Below are 23,057 nucleotides of genomic sequence, written 5' to 3' on the forward strand. Positions count from 1 at the left end.
CAGATGGATGGATGGATGGATGGACAGAAGGACAGATGGATGGACGGATAGATAACAGATAAATTATTATTTTAATATATTTTTTCTTTGTAAACCATGCCTCTTGTTTTATTCATTTAAAAACATTACTTAGAGAAAAGTCTCAATAGTTCAATATTCTGCCAAAGGGATCTGCAAGGAACAAAAAAGGCTTAAGAACCCTTAGAATAAATTCATTCTGAGGTATTATCTTTAGACCCTATGATCTCCCTGATTCAATGCCATTAGGTTGCAGGATCAGAGCAGGGCTTTATTTATACCTGCACGGCTCTAAGTCTAAGAATCCAACCCAATAAATGTTTAGTAAGTACCCAATGTGCTTTCTATGATGCATACTAGGGGTACAAAGAAAATGACATAGGAAGGAAGAAAAGGGAAAGGAAAATAAAGAATAAGAGGAAGGAAAGGAGAAAGGAAAAAAAGAAAGAAAAATCAATAACGAAAGAAAAAGATAAAAGGAAGGAAGGAGGGCAGGAAGGAGAAAATCAAATTACTATTTATCACTAATCAGTTTTTAAGATTTTTTTAGCCTAGTATTCTGTCCTAGATGGAAGTGATTTCAAAGCCATCTTAACTACAAATTCTCTGTGCAACATTTTTGACAACCGGTCATCTGGGTTCCACTTGAAAACTTGTAGTGAACATAAATGGAAAAGACCCCAATGCAATCTATGACATATGGACAGTTTTAATTACCAGTAAAAGTTTTCTATTGTCGAGCTAAAAATCTGACTCACTGCTAAATTTCATTCATTGTTGCTCAGTTGTTCTTATTTAAGTTCAAGTCTTCAGGCCCTGGAAACATATAGTTCAGGCTATTGAAAGACACTGTAGATGTGAGTTTAGAAACCACCATCAATAATCTTTGAAGTCAGGGACAATGGAAGAGGTACCCAAAAATTCCAAAAAAGGAAAATATTGTTATGCAAAAGGGGAACAAATGTAAACTCTAGTGTAGATTCATGACAAAATGCTAGAAACCTTATTTGAAAGAGAAAAATTATGAGAACTTAGAAAAAAGTAGTTATCAGAATATAGCATTGGTTCATAAGTTTTGCAGAAGTGATTAATGGGTCTTATGAATGCTGTGGACTTTTGTTTATTTCAGTAAGCTATTTGTGATGTTTCTTATTATGTACATGTGGCCAAAATTAAGAAACATGAGTTTGGCAATAATAATGTTAAGTGTTTTTGCAGCTTATGAAACAGTTGTAACTCTCCTCCCCGCCAAAAAAAAAAAAAATAAACGAGGAACTTGCCTAAAGGGTCATCCCCTGGGGTGTGTTATAGAATGCCAACCTTGAGCCACTATTGGCCAATGTTTCATTGATCAATGAATCAATAATAATTCACTTTTATATCATGCTTTAACTTTTGTGAAATGGTGAAATAGATATGTGGTATAAGGCAAGGCAAAGAAATAAGTATTAAATGCTTTGTATTCACTAGGCTCTGTGTTAAGCAGTGGGGAGACAATTATAAACAAAAAGAAAGACAATGTCTGCCCTCAATTAGCTTACATTCTAATGAATGAATAAAATATATAAAGATATTTGAAAAGAGGTTGGAGAGAGTGAAGTTAATTCTCTTTCAGGCATGGCTGTTGAAGTCTACAAAGGCAAAAAATAAAACCAGGAGGAAATGAAAAAAAACCTGGTAGAGACCTCTATCAGAAATGGTGACCCCCCCAAGAGGAACTCACCATTGCAAGATGGTAGATGGAAATTCCCATGGTAGGTAGATACAGGGTAAAACTATCATAGACATGGCATGAAAATTTGAAAATTCAGAAACCTAATCCTATTTTGCAGAAGGCTCTGAGAGGCTGATACTTTAGCCATTAAAACACGCAACTACTTTGTATCTGAGCTGAGAATGAACTCATACAACCAGAATAATTGCATCCCCACTGCTTCCCACAGTGCCTGGTAATATTTATTGTTGGCCTTGCCTTGCATTTTATGTCTACTTCACCATTTCACAAAAGTTAACAAAGAGTTATTATTGGTTCATTGGTTGATGAAACATTGACCAGTAGTGAGCCAAGGTCAGAGTTCTGTTAACAAATCCCTAGTACCAGAAGTCATATAAAATTAGGTATCATTGTTTATAATTGCTTAGAGATTTGTATATTTATAGACTGTTTGGTATAGTGGCTAGAAAATTAGAATCACAAGGGCCTGAATTCAGATTGAACTTCAGACCATTAGTTAGCTGTGCAGCACTAAATAAATCACTCAACTTTTCTCAACCTCAATTTCAACATTTGAAAAATGAGGATAATGAGAGTACATCCTACTCCACAGAGTTGCTGTGAGACTCAAATAATATGTGTTGAAAATACTTTGGTAACCCCAAAGTTCTTTTATGCAGAATGCCATTTTGAATGGCATAAAGACTTTTGGAACTCTTTATCTAAGCCATTCTGAAGCACTTATTTGGGGGAAGAAGATATAAAAGGTAGAAATGGCACATATCAAGTCCAGTGGTGAAATTGTGGTCCAGTAATCTAAGCAAGTAAATTTCTATTCTGGTCCACATGGATCCTTTGAAGTCCAAGGAAACTACCCAAATGAAATGGCCTGCCATTCCTTTCCCCTTCCCTTACATGTATAAATCTCCCTTTCAATCTCCACATCTTCTCCTTAGAGCCCCCCCCAAGTCTCAAATGAGTATGGCTAATTGATTCTCTTAAAATAGGAGGTTACTTTCTTGGCTGGTTTTCTTCTAACCTTTCTGCTGATTTTAATCCTATTAGTAACCTCCCATCACAGAACATTAATGTGGTTAGATCTGATTTCATTTTTTTCCAATACTCGACAAAATGCTTCAGCTTATTAGTGACTTTTATGTCATGTGGTTTTATCGAACTGTATACTAATGAGATGTGATTGGGTGGAAAATTGCCAGAGCTAGGATACTGGGTGTGTCGCAAATGAGGGGTGATTCAGGGGGTTTGATGGGAGCATTTCCTCTGCTGAGTGCTGGTCTCTCCAGCACAGGAAGGGGACATGTTATTTACAATTCAAATGGCAGATGATTAATTGGTTTGTTCTTCCAGAACTGTCGAACACCCCCTCCTCCTGCAAATCATAGAGATGTTCTGAGGAAATAGTGGGAAGTGATTATAGTCCCATTGTCTATTCTGAAGCCTCGTTTGTTACTTTTTTTTTAAAATGGGGGAGGGGGTGAAAGGATGTCAAATCATGGCAAAGATGGTGGTTTTATCTAAAATAAACTTATTAAATGAGACAGATTCTTTATTAACTAGTCAGAAGTCCAATGATTAAACAGCTTTTCTTTCCATTGAATACCAAGCAGAAATCAATGTACATTATACAGCCATGGCAGCTGAGATTGCAAAAGACCCAAGGACAGCATAAAGACTGTGATTTACTGAAAATATTTCAGCAGGGCAGCAGTAGGGAGATGGAGTGCAATTTGTCCTCAGAATGAGGGCTATATCTTGCTCATTTTCATGTGTATTAGGAAAGCAACTTGTGTAAACTTCCTAAACATAAGTCTCCTTGTTACTAATCTATAATGGCCCCATGACAAGGGCTTGCCTGTACATCTTCTGGAACTCTGAGGAAAGAGAAACTTATTATAAGCCTGTAACTATTACATGGTAGTAATGACAAATGTTTACCAGAGGTTTTATGGATCTTGGAAACCAGAAAAATCCCAAGTTCAAATTCTACCTCAGATATTTACCTGTTAGTATATGAATCTAGGTATGCCATTTCTATTCTTATTCTCTAGACTTGTTTCCTCTTCTATAGAATGATAAAATTGGAATTACACTCTAAGGTAACTTGTAATTCTAAATCTGCCAGCCTTTGACATCACCACATCCAATATCCTGATACCCGAAAGCTAGAAACCCTGACTCTGAAGATATGAGTTATAGGAGGAGAGGAGAAAGGTAGTGTTACTCTCTGCCTGTAGCCTAAATGAAAATCAGTGGCATAATACAGGTATGCAGGAAAAGTCCAAATTGTGTGAATCTTGTACTATTAGACCCTAGACTGTCCTAAGGGATCAATAAATCAGAGCCATCTGTGGCCCTTCTCGTATGGATGCTACTAGTTTAGCTCTGAAGGGACCTGATGAAATATATTTGCTCAAACAGTATGCAGGAGAGGAATAGAATTTCTAGAGTTATAACGTAATGAAGACCCACAGAGGGCTTGTGATATGCTCTTTCTCCTCACAATACCAGACAGGGTCTACCCTCCCCTCAAATGCTGATTCTGGGTTTTTTTTTTTCATGGATATCACCTTGTTCTCTTACTCTTTATTTGATTCATAACAATTCACAATTATACAGGAAGAAAGAAAGAAAGAAAGAAAGAAAGAAAGAAAGAAAGAAAGAAAGAAAGAAAGAAAGAAAGAAAGAAAGAAAGGAAGGAAGGAAGGAAGGAAGGAAGGAAGGAAGGAAGGAAGGAAGGAAGGAAGGAAGGAAGGAAGGAAGGAAGGAAGGAAGGGGGCGGCTAGGTGTCATAGTGGATAAAGCACTGGCCTTGGAGTCAGGAGTACCTGGGTTCAAATCCGGTCTCAGACACTTAATAATTACCTAGCTGTGTGGCTTTGGGCAAGCCACTTAACTCCATTTGCCTTGCAAAAAAAAACTAAAAAAAAAAAGAAAGGAAGGAAGGAAGGAAGGAAGGAAGGAAGGAAGGAAGGAAGGGAGGGAGGGAGGGAGGGAGGGAGGAAGGCAGGGAGGAGGGAAGGAAAAAAAAGAAAGGAAGGAAGGAAGGAAGGAAGGAAGGAAGGAAGGAAGGAAGGAAGGAAGGAAGGAAGGAAGGAAAAGGAGGAAAAGAAGAAAGGAAGAAAGAAGAAGGAAGGGAGGAAGGAAGGATGGGAGGATAGAAAGAGGAAGGATCATTGATAAAGTGATTTATAGATGGGAATTTGAAATTTTGGATATGGTAAGAACCTTTCCCATTGCTATCAAGTTTCAAGTCAGGATTACAATTCTCTGCTAGGCCCAATTCTGTCTGCTGCTTCATCCACTTTTTAACTTTCCGTTCACCCATCCACCCTCAGATGTAATGTCTTCATGTTGGCTTAACTCCTGCCCCCATTCCCATTTTTTCCCTATAATTCTTGTATTCTGAGTCAGAGTTTTTTTTCCTGGGTTTCAGGGAAATAGATGGAGAGATACAATAGGAGATTCCCAAATCTCTTTGCAGTTTATCTACTCTATCCCCATTCCCTCAATCTGCCTCTCTCAGATGAATTTTTGCCAATGGTAGCATGTGTTTTACTTGTTTGGCTTCCAGAAACTGCACAAACATTTTATTAGGTCCTACACATTTTAGTCAATGCATTGTACTAGATACTAGGGAACATAGTTCACATTTTAATGGGAGAACATGATAAATACACAAATCATCATAATGTATAATATAGCATAATAAATATATAAGTTCTATCTATATGAGGAATAATAAGAAAAGGTCTCATGAAAAGTATCAAAATAAGACTTCCCAAAGGAGATTTCCATAGTGAGTTTTAAGGAATAGGTTGGAATTCAATAAGTAAGTGGAATTCAACATTTCCAAACTGGAAGAGCCACCCAAATAAGTCATCACCCAGCCTCACTTGAAGATCACCAGTGAAGGAGAACAAACCCACAACTTCCAAAAGAGTAGTTCTGTCCATTTTGGGGAATGAATTAGGAATTTAGTTTCCACTGAAATGGAGTTCCATTGAAAGCTCCAATGCCTCAACTATACTTATTTTTAAACAATATTTGTGGCAGCTAGGTAGCATAACAGATAGAGGACCTGACTTGGATTCAGGTGGTTAAGAGTTAAAATATAGTCTGACAGTTATAACATGTGAAATCTTGAACTAGAAACTTAACTTCTTTCAGTCTTAGTTTCTTCATCTGTAAAATGGGGGTAATAAAAACATCTATCCTCCAGGTCTTTTGTAAGGATTAAATAAGATAATGTATGTAAAGTACTTTACCATCCTTAATGTGTTTTATCTAAATGCTAACTACCACTATTATTCATTTATTCATAAAGCATTAAGCTCTTATCTAGATATTAGGCAGCCCAGTAGATATTAATGATAAATATGAAACAATTTTTAACTGTGGGATACATAAAAGAAGCAAGAGGTTTTTAAGAGTGAATTTATATTCTGCTGCTTAAAGAAATTAAGAAGCAATCCCTTATAAAGAATAGAATTTGATTGGATCTGGCGAAAAGAGAACTGGGCTTGGAGATCGATGACATAGGTTCAAATTTCAGCTCTGCAACTTGCTACTTGTACCATTTCAGAAGTCACCCATCTTCCCAGGATTTCATTCTCCAACTCTAAAATGAGAGGGTTGGTACAGTGACTACAAAGATCTAATTCTATGGTTCAAATTCAACACATGGTCAAACTCCTTTTTGGTTTGATATGACTTGGTTATACTTTCTTGCTGATAGTTCTATCCTTTGCAAGCAAACCAAAGAAAAGACAAATTGGGTAAACTAATAGTTTGGGTAACTATAGTTGCAATGTCCAGTACCACACCAACCTTATATGAAGCCATATGTAGAAGCATTGGTTGCAGCAAATGGAGAAATTGTGAATACTATGAATTTGTTCACTTACCTTAGCAGCCTTTCCAAGCATGTCCACAATTGATGATGAGGTTAGCAAATGCATTGCCAGAGCATTTGGAAAGCTCTGAAAAAAAATCATGGGAGAGGAGAGGTATAATGCTACTTACCAAATTTAAGGTCTACAGAGCTATTGTGCCATTCCCATTGCTGTTTGCCTATGAAACAATGCCAGGAAATTGAACTGCTTCTATTAAAATTGTCTTAGAAAGATTCTGCAGCTCTCCTGGCAAGATAAGGTACAGGACAATGAGGACAATCTGGACCTGAATTGCCTAACATTCAAATTCTACTGCAGAGAGTATGACTGACGGGTTGACCATGTGACCCAAATGCCAAATGTGGATTTGTCTAAAAGATTATTTAATAGAAGACTCACACAAGGCAAATGCTCACATGTAGGTCATATGAAGCAATGCAAGGACACTCTCATAGTCTCTTTAGAGAATTTTAGTAATGATTATGAGGTATAGGAGATGTTGGCACATGCCAGCATGGCATGATTACATTAAAGAAGGCACTGTACTCTTTTCAGCAAAGTTTAATTGCAGTGGCACAAAGAAAATGTTATATGGGCATATCTAGCAACAACTCTATTCCAAGTGTCCAAGGGGACTATTTATACCCAACCTGTGATAGAGCCTTCCAAGTTCATACTGAACTGATCAGCCGTATTCAAATCCACTACACCATGACCCCAGTATGGTAAGGTCATTGGTTCTCCTCAAGTAGAAAGGATGAACACCACCAGTCTGACAAAAGAGATACCAATGGCTTCTCCAAAGGTCTAGGAAGGAGTAGACCTATAAGACACACTGGTAAGAAAGTGTAAGCAACAGTCTCCTTGGACTACATCATATACTGCATGAAGGACAAGAATATAAAATAAGCCTGAAAGGATAGGACAATGCCATAAATAGCAGGTTTGGAATACCAGTCTTAGACATTTGTTGCTCTGTAGGCAATCAGGTGCCATTAAGGGTTTCTGAGAGCACAAATGATATCACCAAATATATTCAAAAAGATGATTAATTCAGCAACAGCTGATTAGTCTGGTTTACAGTGCTCTCCCTCTTGGATAACATTCAGATTATAGTGGGAGTCTGTAATAGCTTCAGTCAAAGGAGTAAGTTAGGGAGGGAACTTCAAGTCCATGCTAGGTTAGTAAAGAGGACAGATATTTTTAGTTAGATGGCCACTCAGGTCTATTCAAATTATATCATTAATAATATTAACAATCTATATACAAACACACACAAATATGTATCTTTAGGATTTACAAAGCATTTTATATATATATATTATCCTTTTTGTTCAAAACAGCTAAGATGAAGAAATTGAAATAGCCAGAGGTTAAGTGATTTGCTCAGGGTTTCATAATAACTATCTGAGGCAAAAATTGAACTCAGGTCTTCCTGGTTCAAGGTCCAGTGTTCTATCCAATGAGCCACCTAACTGCCTGATCACTTTAGTGAGCCTACAAGTGAAAACATTGAAATTTCTTTCAAATATCTATTAGAAAATGCCCAGCCTTTTTCCCTCTTAACATAATTTCTAAGATTAATATAGAGGGTAGCATCTGTAAGGGACTGTTGTGTGTAGGAATACTGTTAACTTTCATCACCTGGTGTCCTCAAGCACCTGAGCACTATTTTATGGTTGATTGGAGAGTACTATGGAAGTGGGAGTAGACCAGGGACTGGGGAGGATATTTAAGCACTTGTATTTGGTTTAATAAATGAAGATCTTGGAATACTAGAAGATCTTGGAGAACTTTCCAGCCTTGTCTCCTACACCTTCAATGTTTGCCTGGGTAAGGATAGGCTAACCAGCAGGAGCCTAACACATCCTGAGCAGCTAGTCCAAAAGGAACTCAACAATCATCCAGTTAGTTTCAAAAGGATACAGTATATAAAAAAAAGATCAAAGACAAAGAAAAAGTATGTAGAACAGTAATATTTATAGTTCTTTTTTAGTAGTGGTAAAGAATTGGAAATGGTGAGGAGGAGGATGCCCATCAATGGAGGAATGATTAACAAGTTGTTATATATAATTGAGATGGAATATCATTGTGCTATAAGCGATGATGAGTGGGATAGTTTCAGAAAAACTTGGAAAGGCTTATATAAACTAATGCAAAGTGAAGTGAGGAAAATCAGGAGTTCATTGCACACAATTGTAATAATATTGTTTGTGTTGAATTTTTGGTTTTTGGGGGAGTGGGGATTACAAGACAGTGAGGTTAAGTGACTTGCCTAAAGTCATATAGCTAAGTATTATATGTCTAAGGTCAAATTTGAACTCAGGCCCTCCTGGCTCCATGACTGGTACTGTATCACTGCACTACCTAGCTGCTCGGTTACAATGATATTTTTTAAATGATCCATTGTGAAAGACTTAGCTACTCTGATCATCACAATAATTCAAAACGATTCTGGGGAACTCACAGAGAAAAATGCTGTCCACATGCAGAGAGAGAACTTCTGAACTCCTAGTGCTAAGTAAAGTCTATTTTTTTTCATTTTTTTAAATTTTTCTTGCTTTCTGGCAACATGGCTAATATGCTATTATGTTTTACAAGATTTCACATGTATAATTGATATCATACTGCTTGTTTTCTCAATGTATGAAGGAGGGGATAGAGGGAGAGAGAACATAAAGAACTCAATTTTTTAAATGACTACTAGAATAAATAATACATTATTTTTAAAAAGAGAAAAAGAAGAACACAAGATAGAGCTAGTTGGAATTTTTTAACTAGCTATATAACTATGGACAAGTCCTCTTTGGCATCTTAATTTTCTCATTTGGAAAATGGAAATAATTATTTAGATTTGTAGAGTCTCATAATAGGAAGAATACAAGGTTAGAAATGAGAATATCAGATCTCAGTCAATCAACAAATATATTCTATGCCACATGGATGAACAGATCGCTCAGGATCATCCAGCTGAACTAGGGAAGACCTTGAAAACCATATAGTTTAATCCCTCTTGTTTTATAAGGGAGGAATTTGAGAACCAACGAGTGTAAAGGAATTTCAAACAGTCACACTGATAGGAGTAGCCCAGCCAACATTTAAATCCTGATCTCCTGGCTCCAAATACAATACTATTTCCACACTATGCTAAGTAGTACTTTTTTGGTCAATATAATGTTGATTCTAATGTTATTACTATGGCAGATAGAAAGAGTATACATAAACAAAAGATATGAGTGTGAGTTGCCAATGATGAGATGATATCTAAAAATATAAAATTAAGGAGTGAGAAAGAAATGGACTGGAAGAGAAAAGTAGAATGAATTCAATTATCTTGCATAATAGAAGTACAAAAGAGTTTTTACAATGGAATGGATTATGAGGTGACTGGAAATGTTTGAACCATAGTCTCACTGGAATTAGCTCAAAGATGGAATAGCATACATGTTCAACTGGCTAAAGAAATCTAATTTACCCTATTGGGGGAAAAGCTATAAGAGAAGGGGAAGAGTATGATATGAGGGAGAGTAAATTGGGAAATGGGTGCTTAGAAGCAAAATACCTTTGAGGAACAGAGTGAAAGAGAGAAAAAATGATAAACAGGATGAAATAGGAGGAAATAAAGAAAATATTTTATAACGAATTTCTCTAACAAAGGTCTCATTTCTTATATAGAGAGAACTGAATCAAATGTATAAGAATACTGAATTTATAAGACTACTTAACTGATAAATGGTCTAAGGATATGAACAGGCAGTTTTCAGATAAAAAAAAAATCAAAGCCTAGCTATAGTCATAGACAAAAATGCTCTAAATCATTACTGAAAAGAGAAATAAAAATTATTACAACTGAGGTACAACCTCATACCTATCAGATTAGCTAATATAATTGAAAAAGAAAATAACAAATGTTGGAGGAAATGTAGGGAAATTGGGTCACAAAAGTACTATTGGTAGGGCAGCTAGGTGGTGCAGTGGATACAGCACCGGCCCTGGAGTCAGGAGTACCTGAGTTCAAATCTTGTCTCAGACACTTAGTAATTACCTAGCCATGTGGTCTTGGGCAAGCCACTTAACCCCATCGCCTTGCAAAAAAATTTTAAAAAAATGTACTATTGGTCAATTTCTGAACTCATTCAACCATTCTGGAGAGTAATTTGGAATTATGATCAAAGATGCATAACTCCCTTTTCCTTATCGCAACAATACCATTACTAGATCTGTATCCCAAAGTGATTTTAAAAATGGAAGGGGGAGAACCTATAGGTAGAAAAATATTTATGGCGCCTTTCCCCCAAGATGGAGCCAAAATAAAAGAAGTATTTGACCCCCCCCCAAAGACAGAAGTCAAATCCAAGACCTTGAAAGTCAAGAAAGTAATATTGAAGGGTGTACCTAGCCACAAAAAGAAGAAGATCTGTACTTCCCCCACCTTCCAGCGACCCAAGACACTAAGACTTTGAAGGCAGTCCAAATATCTTCAGATATTTGGAGAAACAAGCTTGATCACTTCTTTGACCACTGAGTATGCTATGAAAAAGATTGAGGATAAAAGCACCCTAGTCTTCATTGTGGACATCAAGGCCAACAAGCATCAGATCAAGCAGGTGGTAAAGAAACTGTATGACATCGATAAACTTAAAGTTAGGGTCACACTGATCTAGTCTGATGGAGAGAAAGCCTACATTCAGCTTGCTCCATACTATGATGCTGTAGATGTCACCAACAATATTGGAATCATTTAAACTATGTCCAACTATCCAGCTTTCCCTATAACAAGTTTTCCAGTTAAAAAAAATATTTATGGCAGCTGTTTTTGTGGTTGCAAATTGTAAATTGTGATTGGAAAATGAGGGGATGCCCATTCCTTGACGAATGACTGAACAAGTTGTGGTATATGATTGTGGTGGAATTGTGCTACAAGAAATAATGAGCAGGATATTTTCAGAAAAATCTAGAAAGACTTATGCAAACTGATGTGAAATGAAATAAGCAGACCCAAGAGAACATTGCACACAGTAACAATATTGTATGATGAGCAACTATAAATGACTTAGCTATTCACAGCAATGCAATGAACCAAGAAAATACCAAAGGACTTAGAATAAAAATGCTATCCACCTCCAGAGAAAGAACTGATATAATCTAAATGTGAATCAAAGCATACTTTTAACTTTCTTTTATGGGGGGTTTTGATCTGAGTTTTCTTTCACAACATAGTTAATTAGAAATGTTTTACATGACTGCATCTGTATAAATGATTTCAAATTGGTTACCTTCTCAATGAAAGGGGAGGAAAGAAAATGAAGGAGGAAGAGAATTTAGAATTCAAAATATTTTAAATGACTACTAAAAATTGTTTTCATGTGAAATTAAAAAATAAAACATTTTTAAAGAAAAAAACCTTGGATATAGGTGCTATTATTATTCATATGTTACAAATGTGGAAATTGAGAGACAGGTTCTGTGACTTAGCCAAGAGCACACAACTACTGCCTGAAACTAGTTTTGAACTCAGGTTTTCCTGACTCTTGGTCCAGAATTGTATCCTCTCTTCTGCCTAGATGAATCATCATGAGAAGATCACCAAGCATTTTTAAAGCAATTACTGTGTGCTCAGAACTGTGCTTTGCACTGAGTCTGGCCACTTGATGACTTTTTTGGCCATTAAAATCAATGAAGCAGGAATTGATTAAATCCCAATCTCTCCACTAATTTCAAGTATGGTAAAAAGATCATATTAGAATGTGATGGAACAGAGTCTTAAAGTCACCTATAGTCCAGTAGGAGGATGTGACTTATATATTTCATATATATATAATTTTATATAGAGATAGATAAAGATATATATACACATATATATCCTTAGAACTATCATATTTATGGAAAGATTAAGTGAAAAAGTAACATACAAGTAACATAGTATGAGAAGAGGAGAAGGTACGATAAATTGTAATCTGCACTAATGAAATGAATATGCACAACAGGGAAATACAATACAATATTTTAAAAAAGAACCTAGCAGAGGTACAGAAAGGTGAAGATGGAAGGTCATTATTAACTAACTAGACTAGAGAAGGGAAAGGAAAGGCAACAGAGAAGGCTAAGCATGAGATATCATTTCCCTCATTATCTTTAAATATCTAATTCAATGGATAATCTGTTCTGACCCACTGACTAGGGATAATTAGGTGGAACATAAGAAACAGTGAATATTCTTTTTTCCTTTTCTTTTTAAACTGATCTTTCCTATATTGTGTTTTTACATATAATTTTCCCCTGTGTCCTACCCTTAACCCCTCCCAGAGAGCCATCACTGAACACAAAAGATTTTTGTTAAGAATTCTTTTTCAATAAGTATAGATTATAAAGAATAATGAGGTGAACTTTCTAGCAAAATGGCAATGTTTTTTTTTCCCTTCCTTTTCTGTACTTGTCTAATAGTTCTCTGTACTTTGTAGGTAGAAAAGTCTCTTTTTCTCTTCCTATTAACACATTTCCCCACTTGATCTTAGTCTCCTAGTATGGGCTTATCTAATCTATGAAAGTTTAACAAAAGAGGTCATGGAGAGAGAGAGAATTATATGTAGAAAGAGAAATGAAATCGTGTTGAGACAAAAAGATATTTCAGGTGCATCAATTCCAAAGTACTTGCTATTATAAACAATTTCTTTATTCACCACTGGATAGTAAGGTTTCTGTGAACTTCCCCAAGTTGAGTGATTTCATTCTGGAGTCACAAATTTTGCAAAGTCTAATATAGAAGCAACAGACCGGTGACACTGTTGAGGTACATTTTGAGTGCCAAATTACAGGGTACAGTCTCATTACATCCTTGGAGTGACATACCTAGTAATGTCATCTATCATCACCCACTCTTTTCTAGGAAGAGAAAGGAATTAAAAGGACCTGCCTTCATTGTCTGTCTCTTCCTCCATGTCATCTTTTTTGAATTTAATTTTTTTGCAGATTACCTGCTGATCCTATAACTATGCTTTTGTAATTATAAAATCTTTTTTTTTCTACTATTCAGTTCAGCCACAAGCTGGCATTTTTTGGTTCTTTTCCAAAAATATGAATACCAAAAAGTGGTAGCTATGAATAGATAATGAACAATGTGATTTTTAATGAAGGAAAAGAAATGAAGATTTGGCTAGAAACACACATATACATGCATACACATGACTAAGGATATTAGTAAAGGAGAAATATGGGAACGGGATAGTCATGGAATCTCAGCAAGCCACCTTCTTTATAAAGCTAAGGAAGTTGCAACTAATTAAGTGAATCTTGAAAGGTAATGTGACCTTCAAATGAATGTGATCATTTAACTATTATGACCTTATAATATGCATTATAGGATAATATATGCAAAGAACTTTGCAAACCTTAATGATTCTATGTCAACCAATAACAATTTTTGGATGGTTCTTATATAAAAGCTCCTGTGCCAAGGCTGGAGATACAAGGGCAAAAGCACTACTATCCATGTTCTCAAGAAACTTCTAATCAGAGAGCCAAATAGATGTTGTTATTCAGTTGTTTCTGTTTCATGACCTCATTTGGGGTTTTCTTGGCAAAGATACTGAAGTGGTTTCCCATTTCCTTCTTTTGTTATTTTTACAGATGAGGAAACTGACATAAACAGATTTAAATGACTTGCCCAGGATCACCCTGTAAGTGTAAGGAAGTGTCTGAGATTGGATTTGAACTCAGGTTTTCCTGGCTCCAGACCTAGCACTCTTCAATGGGTCACTTAGCTGCCATAAAATTCAGAATGCATATTAAAAACTAGAAACAAGGTAATTTATTTGAAGGAACAGTAGGTACCAAGAAAACTCAGGGAAGGTCTCAAGCATAGACATAAAGGAAACTTGGAATTCTAAAGTAAGGAGTGGCCACAAGGTGACAGTATACTTCAAGCACAGAAGAAAAGGTACAGAGATGGGGGATGGACATAGTTTATGAGTAGTAAGAAGTCAAATTTGGGTGAACTGTAAAAGATAAAGAGGGAAAGATGCTATGAGTCTTGTGACTACTTGTAAAAATTTAGAATGGGGGCGGCTAGGTAGTGCAGTGGATAAAGCACCGGCCCTGGAGTCAGGAGTACCTGGGTTCAAATCTGGTTTCAGACACTTAATAATTGCCTAGCTGTGTGGCCTTAGGCAAGCCACTTAACCCCATGTGCCTTTCAAAAAAACAACTAAAAAGAAATTTAGAATGCCAACCTTTCTGGAGAGAAATTTGGAACTACACCCAAAGGGCAACAAAAATGTGCATACCCTTTGATCCAGCAATACCACTACTGGGTCTATACCCTGCAGAGATGATGAAAAAGGGTAAAAATATTATTTGTACAAAAATATTCATAGCAGCCCCACTTGTGGTGGCAAAAAATTGGAAGTCAAGTAAATGTCCTTCAATTGGGGAATGGCTTAGCAACACTATTGTTCTATTAGAAACCAGGAGGGACGAGATTTCAGAGAAGCCTGGAGGGATTTGCATGAACTGATGCTGAGTGAGAAAAACATTGTACACCCTAACAGCAACATGGGGGTGATGATCAACCTTGATGGACACACTTATTTCATCAGTACAACAATCAGGGAAAATTTGGGGCCGTCTGCAATGGAGAATACCACCTATATCCAGATAAAGAACCATGGAGTTTGAACAAATTTCAAGGACTATTCTCTTTAATTTAGAAAAAAAACAAATATCTTATTGTCTGATCTTGTTATCTCTTATACTTTATATTTCTTTTTTTAAGGATATGATTTCTCTCTCATCACACTCAATTTGGATCAATGTACAACATGGAAACAATGTAAAGACTGACAGATTGCTTTCTGGGGTGGGGGAGGAAAGTAAGATTGTGGGGAAAATTGTAAAACTCAAAATAAATAAGTAAACTTTTTAATTAAAAAAATTTAGAATGTAAAACACAAAGGTTTATATTTGATCCTAGAAGCCATAGGGAGCCATTGAAGTTTGAATAGAGGAATACTATGATCAAAATTTGAGAAAAATCCCTTTAGTAACTGTTCAAAGTAAGAATTGAAAAGGAGAGAAAATTTTAGCAGCTAATAATAGTAGTATCACCATCACTCATGGAACGACTAAAACAAGAACATGTCACACAGTGATGAAAATGACAACAACAATGGTGATGATGATAATCCATGTACATATTGCAGGTGAAATGACTTAATAGAATTTCCTTCACAATAAAAAGACTTCCTTCAGAAATTCTCTTTTTGGCATTTTTAAGACTGTGGTATCACAGCATCTTGTTTATAAGGGAGGCATCATTTGTACCTGCTAAGTTATAAACTATTTGTTTGTTAGACTGGAAAAGTATATTAGAAGAGGGAACAAAATTCCAGTCTTGAATGTCTCCAATTTTCTACTTTTCTGCCTGTGGACAAGGATTGCTGTTAGGGGGCCAAACAGATAAAGATTTCACAAAATGCTGCATTCAAAAGAAGACATTGATTAGTGCTCTAGGTTCTTTTCTTCTTTGTGTCTGAATCTTCTGGCCCCGGGATGACAAAGTTTTGGTCTCAGTTGGAAATCTACATTATAGAAAACAGCAGAAAATAATTACTGATTAGCTAAAACCATGTCTTTTAGCAGTTTGGTAAAACCAAAAAAACCTGTGAGTTTTATAAATCCTGGGAGTGGGGTAGGGTCAATCTGAAGAATATTTCTTCAGGAGAGGAAGAGGAAGAAGTATAGGGAGAGGGAGGGAATGGTAGAGGGAAGAGGAAGAAGAAGAAGAAGAAGAAGAAGAAGAAGAAGAAGAAGGAAAAGAAAAAGGAGGAGGAAGAAAAGAAAAAGGAGGAGGAAGAAAAGAAAAAGGAGGAGGAAGAAAAGAAAAAGGAGGAGGAAGAAGAAAAGGAGGAGGAAGAAGAAAAGGAGGAGGAAGAAAAGAAAAAGGAGGAGGAAGAAGAAAAGGAGGAGGAGGAAGAGGAGGAGGAGGAAGAAAAGAAAAAGGAGGAGGAAGAAGAAAAGGAGGAGGAGGAGGAAGAGGAGGAGGAAGAAAAGAAAAAGGAGGAGGAAGAAGAAAAGGAGGAGGAGGAGGAGGAAGAGGAGGAGGAAGAAAAGAAAAAGGAGGAGGAGGAAGAGGAGGAGGAAGAAAAGAAAAAGGAGGAGGAAGAAGAAAAGGAGGAGGAGGAGGAGGAAGAGGAGGAGGAAGAAAAGAAAAAGGAGGAGGAAGAAGAAAAGGAGGAGGAGGAGGAGGAGGAAGAGGAGGAGGAAGAAAAGAAAAAGGAGGAGGAAGAAGAAAAGGAGGAGGAGGAGGAGGAAGAGGAGGAGGAAGAAAAGAAAAAGGAGGAGGAAGAAGAAAAGGAAGCAGAGGATGAGAAAGAGGGAGGGTATGGGAAAGAAATAGGGAGAGAAAGAAAGAAACAGAGGCAGAGAGCAAAGAGAGAGAGAGAGAGAAGGGAGGTATATATAACTTTAACAATACTATCATGGAAACAGAAAGCATGATGTGATTTATTTATACTAAGGTCCTTTAATTTAAAAAAATACTTATGCAATCTGTTCAGTTGAAGTCTAAAATGTTCTTAATAGAAAGTTAATGTGACATAGTAGACAGTGAGTCTGCTGCAGAGTCAGAAAGGTTCAGGTTCAAACCCATCTTATGACATACTGCCCTTGTGGAAATGAGCAAAGCATTTAAGCTTTCAGTGTTCTTGGAAACTTTTGGAAAGTTTAAGTACCAAGAAGGTGCCAATGCAAGCATTGATAGAGTTTCCTTAACCAGAAATCCCTGATAACAAGGAAATCACAGGTTCATCTCTATCACTATCTTGTTAATTTATTACCTTAACTTTAGCATTCCATTAATCAATTCACAAATATTTCTTTCTTTCTCAATCAACAAATGTTCATTAGCACCCAAGTGTCAGCACCTAAGAGCAATTAGATGGTAGAGTAGATAAAGGGAAGGACCTGGAGTTTGGAAGACCAGAATTCAAACCCATCCTCAGACACTTGCTAGCTGTATGATCTTGACCAAGTTACTTTATTTATTTCAGTTTCCTCATCTACAAAATAAGCTAGAGAAGAAAATGGCGAAGGACTCCAGTATTTTTGCCAGGAAAATCTCAAATAGGGGTCAGAAAAATTCAGATACTACTGAAAATAAACAAAAAAAAAAACAAGTCAGTCATTGTGCTAAGTCCACAGAATGTTGATAAAATATCCTGTAAGATACTAGGGGGGGGGGGCTAGGTGGAGCAGTGGATAGAGCACCAGCCCTGGAGTCAGGAGTACCTGGATTCAAATCCAGTCTCAGACACTTAATAATTACCTAGCTGTGTGGCCTTGGGCAAGCCACTTAACCCCATTTGCCTAGCAAAAACCTAAAAAAAAAAAGAAGAAGAAGGGAAGGGTCTCACAAGGAGTTTAAGTAGCTTTTAATTAATTGAATTTGACCATTGTCAAAATGCAAATACACATCAGAGAGAGAATGCTATTAACTATTTTTTAATCATTCTAGGTAGTTTATGAAAAGGACATTTCAACTGAAGGGAGGTCAGAATAGAGCATGAGAACTTGAATACTCCTAAAAAAGGTCAAGATGGTCTACAAAGGAAGAAAGCAAAGGAAATGGAATAGGGAAGCCAAGGTTTGGGTAGGTAAATCTCTCCAGATTTACAGTTTTGCCAATAAATTATACATACACATAAGAAAATAGACTAAAGATTAAGGACTCCATTAATCAAATTAATTAAATCTATTAAATTAAAAGGAATGAAAAGTAGAAAGTCACAATATTTTTCACTGTCACTTTCAGTCTATCCCCTCTCTTGCCATGAGACAGCTGATGGCCAAGTCTGGGTTCAGAAAAACCTCAATTCAAGATTAACCTTAGATACCTACCAGCTTTTGACCCTGGACAAGTGACTTAACCTCAGCTTGCCTGTTCCCTAAATTATAAAATGAGAATAATAATTACACCTTCCTTGCATAGTTGTGAGGATCAAATGGAAAATGTTTGTGAAAAGAACTTAACAGGGTGCAGCTAGGTGGCCTGGGGGCAGGTAGGTGGCATAGAGCATAAAGCACCAGCCTTGGAGTCAGGAGTACCTGGGTTCAAATCCAGTCTCAGACACTTAATAATTACCTAACTCTGTGGCCTTGGGCAAGCCACTAAACCCTGTTTGCCTTGCAAAAACCTAAAAAAAAAAAACCTTACCATGGTGCCTATCCAATACTAGACATGATATAAATGTTCATTCTCTTCTTCTTTGCTTCCTCCATGATCCAGTTTATTCCTAATCCTATCTGTATTCGTATTGTATTCATTTACCTCCACCTAGGACATTCTCTTTCCTTTCTCAAGGAGCTCAGTCCCTGACTCATAAGTGTCTTCCCAACACCTGACTTTATACTTGTTCTCCAATGTTCATAGCAATGACCTCTTGAAGAGCCAGACCTCCCAGCTCCTAAACCTCTTCAAACTCCTATGACCCAATGTATCCCCTCAGCTACTCATTAGTATCTAGATTTCAAAGACCCTCATACAAATATAACCTTTATTATTTAGAATTATGACATTTCTTTCTCTGATTATAACCTTCAGTCTTCATTCTCTTCCTTTGTCTCATGTTTTTTCACTCTTTGTTGTCATTATTACCTACAGATGCTCTATTCTTCCTTCTTCCAGTCGATGTCATATTGCCATTCAGGCCTTGTCATAGACCAGATCTGGATTACCTCCCATCTACCTTTTCAGCTTCAAATGGTGAACTGCTCAATACAGTTACAAAACTATTCTCTCTGGGTACACTACAGTTTATATCATTCTATCTGTAATAGATCCTCACTGCAAGTATCATGACTCAGCAGATTCTTTTCCTTTAAAGAATCATTTTTGAAGGGGTGGCTAGGTGGCTCAGTGGATAGAGCACCAGCCCTGGAGTCAGGAGTATCTGAGTTCAAATCCGGCCTCAGACACATAATAATTACCTAGCTGTGTGGCCTTGGGCAACCCCATTGCCTTGCCTTGCCTTGCAAAAAAAAAAATCTACAAAACAAAAAAAGAATCATTTTTCTTATTCTCTTCTGATTGACTTTCTCTCAAAATTCTACATCAGCTCTTCAAAACATTCTCTACTTTTTCAAGCCACCTAAACTAACTCCCTTCCCCTCATTCAGCAAGTTCATCTCCTCATTAGCTGAGAGATTTTAATACATTCCAATGCAAGCCCTATCATCTACCCAATTCACTCCACTCCCTTTGAATCACCTCCCATAAAGACTTTCATCCATTGCTCTGCTAACTGAAAACACGATCACGGTTAGCCATTTCAACTGTGATTCATAATCATTTTGATTTCCATTCCTTCTGGAGCTTGCTTGTCTGTCTGTCTCTCTCTCTCTCCCCCTTCCTTCCTTCCTTCCTTCCTTCCTTCCTTCCTTCCTTCCTTCCTTCCTTTGAAGATTAAGTGATTTGCACAGGATCATATGGCCAGTAAATGTCTGAAGCAAGATTTGAATTCAGGTCTTCCAGACTTTAGAGCTGGTGCTCTATCCACTGGGGCACCTACTTGCCTCCTGTCTCTCAATTTCAAACACATTTTATCATTTGGCTCCTTCATTGCCTTCAAATCTCCATCACTTTTAAAATAAAAGAAACCTTTCATTTGACTATATACAGTCAAACTAATAAACAATACATTCAGACTATCATTCCTTATTTCTCATTCTTTTTCTTAACCAACCCTTAAAGAAAACCCTGTATATATTCCTTAACTTAATTTCATCATTCCATTTAATTCTCAACCCTTTGAGAACATGGATACCAAGCTTACCTTTTGCCTGAAACTTGGTGAAGATCATTTACTAGGGCTTTACTTGTTCTTTCTCCTCTTTGATCTCCCTTACTTTGATAATGAACAGCCTCTCTTCCTGGATATTGTCTCCCACTTTGGCTTCTACTACATTGCCCTCTTATGGCTCATTAACTTATCTGCCAAAAATTATCCAGTTCAGCAGAAATTCTAACTCTGACTTCCTAGCTATATGTGCTCGCCACGGAATTGTGCTTGGTCATTCTTGCTGCTACATTTTATTTTCCTAGTAATTTCATTGATTCCCATTGGATCATGTATATCTCTATGCAAATTACCCCCAAATCCATATACCTAGCCTTAATTTTCTACCTGAATAAGAGTTGCACATTACCAGTTGGAGAGATGGACTCAATATGTCCAAAAGGAATTGATTTGTCTCCTGTTCTATGCAAAGCAGAAATTGCTTCTCCTTCAAATTGCACTATTTAGAAAACACTACCATCCTACCAGTCACCAAGTCAAGGTTTGGAGCCTCAGAATTAACCTTGTTTCTTCATAGTCAAAACAGCTGCCAAGTCTCATCAACTTTACCTCTGTAACATCTTCATTATTTCTTACAGCCATTACTATTCTATTATATTTATATACTATAATTTACAACAGAAAAGGCTTCATTAAGCTTTAAAAGAGGATTACAACACATTAAGTAATTCCAGACAGGGAAAATGACATGAACAGAAGTATAAGTTGAGAATGAATGGGATACATAAAGGAGACAGCATGTAGGGGTACATGATTGTAAGGGAGAATAGTAGTAAGAGATAAGACCAGATCACTATGACATGACTCTTCTTTTTATCCCATATGTTTCTGGGTTCAGTAAGTGGTTTTGGATAATGTTTGGGGAGGTGGGTGGTGTCAAGTCTGGAGACAGGAGGATTAATTTAGGTGCATGACCCTGGGCAAGTCATTTAAACTTATTTGCTTCAGTTTCCTCATCTGCAGAAGGAAATGCCAAACTACTCCAGTATCTCTATTAAGAAAATCTCAAATAGGGTCACAAAGAGTCAGATGAAACTGAAACAACTGAACAACATACAATTAGATAATGCCAACTGGCAGAATTGTTCATAAGGAGCTTGGGGAAGAAATAGAGAAGTAAAGCAATTACATAAGAAATGAACCCTGCAAGTTAATGTCCATCAAGTAGAAAGTAAAAGTCGGATTTGCAGAACATAACAGTGAAGAAGTTAACCTTGTGGGACTTCTGAAATTTTTTTTTACCTTCCTGAATATCAGAGCAAGAACTCTCCAGGAAGACATTTATTTGAAAATAATACATGAAGTACAATAAAGTTTCAACTGAAAACTTTATATCTCTCCACTTCCCTATTTCAATAAAATTCAACTTTGAAAACTTCAAAATTCTGATTGGTGTAATGACCAATCACAATATCTGAAGAGTTATGATAATTCCCACATCTTTGGAAGAGTTACTAAAAGGGGGAGATAGGTGGCATAGTGGATAGAGCACTGGCTCTGGAATCAGATGTTCCTGAGTTCAAATCTGACCTCAGACACTTAATTACCTAACTGTGTGACCTCAGGCAAGTCACTTTGCCTTGTTAAAAAAAAAAAAAACCTATAAAAAGAAGAGATGCTAGACCAGAAGGATAGAGTAAGATGTACAATTTTAAGATATTTTTGACACGTCCAATGCCATTCTTGATAACACTTATATGTTACAAAGGAGAGTATTATTGGGTAGAAATAGAGATGGGTAAGAAAAAGGTCATTACAATTTCAGAAAATGATACAAATAGAACAAATTGTCATATTGTTGACATATATTTTATAACTGTACATAAGAGAAGTTCATAAATTAATATCCAATTCTTTTTTGTTTTTTTATATAAAAGTGTTCTTGTGAACAAGTTCACAAGACAGTATTCCTTTCATCTAGCTCAGAGTTTTTCCTATTGTAAGCCTTCCTTTTTCAGACTCTTATTTTAGCGTCTCTCTCATAATGAGAAACAGAACAAGTGTACAAAAGAGATATACTTATTTTATTTCTCATTAGGAGTTTCAAAAGAACAAATTCTATATCTATTTTATTTTATTTTTTGCAGAGTATACTGCTGACCACAATAGGATTTAATCCAATTGATGACAAATTGTAATGCTCTCTTTAGGGACACAAGACAGTCATTCATTCTAAAGGAAAACAAGGAAATAAAAAGTGATAAGAGAATTATTTATTTTCTTTCAATATGCTTTTCTAGAAAAGTCTGAATATTTATAAAAAGTTTTTAAAGAGAATTTCCTGTTTGTAGTAATTATATAGAAAAGTAATCTACATAAAAACTCTATTAAATATCTTTAAAACAACCTTGTTAGAAGTAATGACAGATGTTACAATTGCCTACTGTGGCTATATCATCTGCTCGAACTTGAAGCATATGATGTTTGTTCTCTCTATATATTCATTTTTACAATAAATCCTTGTTTATATTGGAAAGCTCAATATCATTTTGTGAAATAATTCATATCTTGTCATATTTCATTATAATTCAAAATTTCTGAAAGAATTCATATCAAATCTAG

At 36.3% G+C, this 23,057-nt stretch overlaps 1 long non-coding RNA gene across 1 annotated transcript in view; it reads right to left on the minus strand.

Annotated features, from left to right (window-relative positions):
• LOC141518392 (uncharacterized) overlaps window positions 1–6,786 on the minus strand; it is a 130,974-nt gene extending 124,188 nt beyond the window's left edge. The window contains exon 1 of the long non-coding RNA XR_012477179.1: window positions 6,658–6,786. This is a non-coding gene — a long non-coding RNA (uncharacterized LOC141518392). The remainder of the gene's footprint in view (window positions 1–6,657) is intronic.
• Between the last annotated feature and the right edge of the window lie 16,271 nt (window positions 6,787–23,057).

This window comes from Macrotis lagotis, chromosome 3 (genome assembly GCF_037893015.1).
Source record: "Macrotis lagotis isolate mMagLag1 chromosome 3, bilby.v1.9.chrom.fasta, whole genome shotgun sequence".
NCBI classification, from domain to species: domain Eukaryota; kingdom Metazoa; phylum Chordata; class Mammalia; order Peramelemorphia; family Peramelidae; genus Macrotis; species Macrotis lagotis.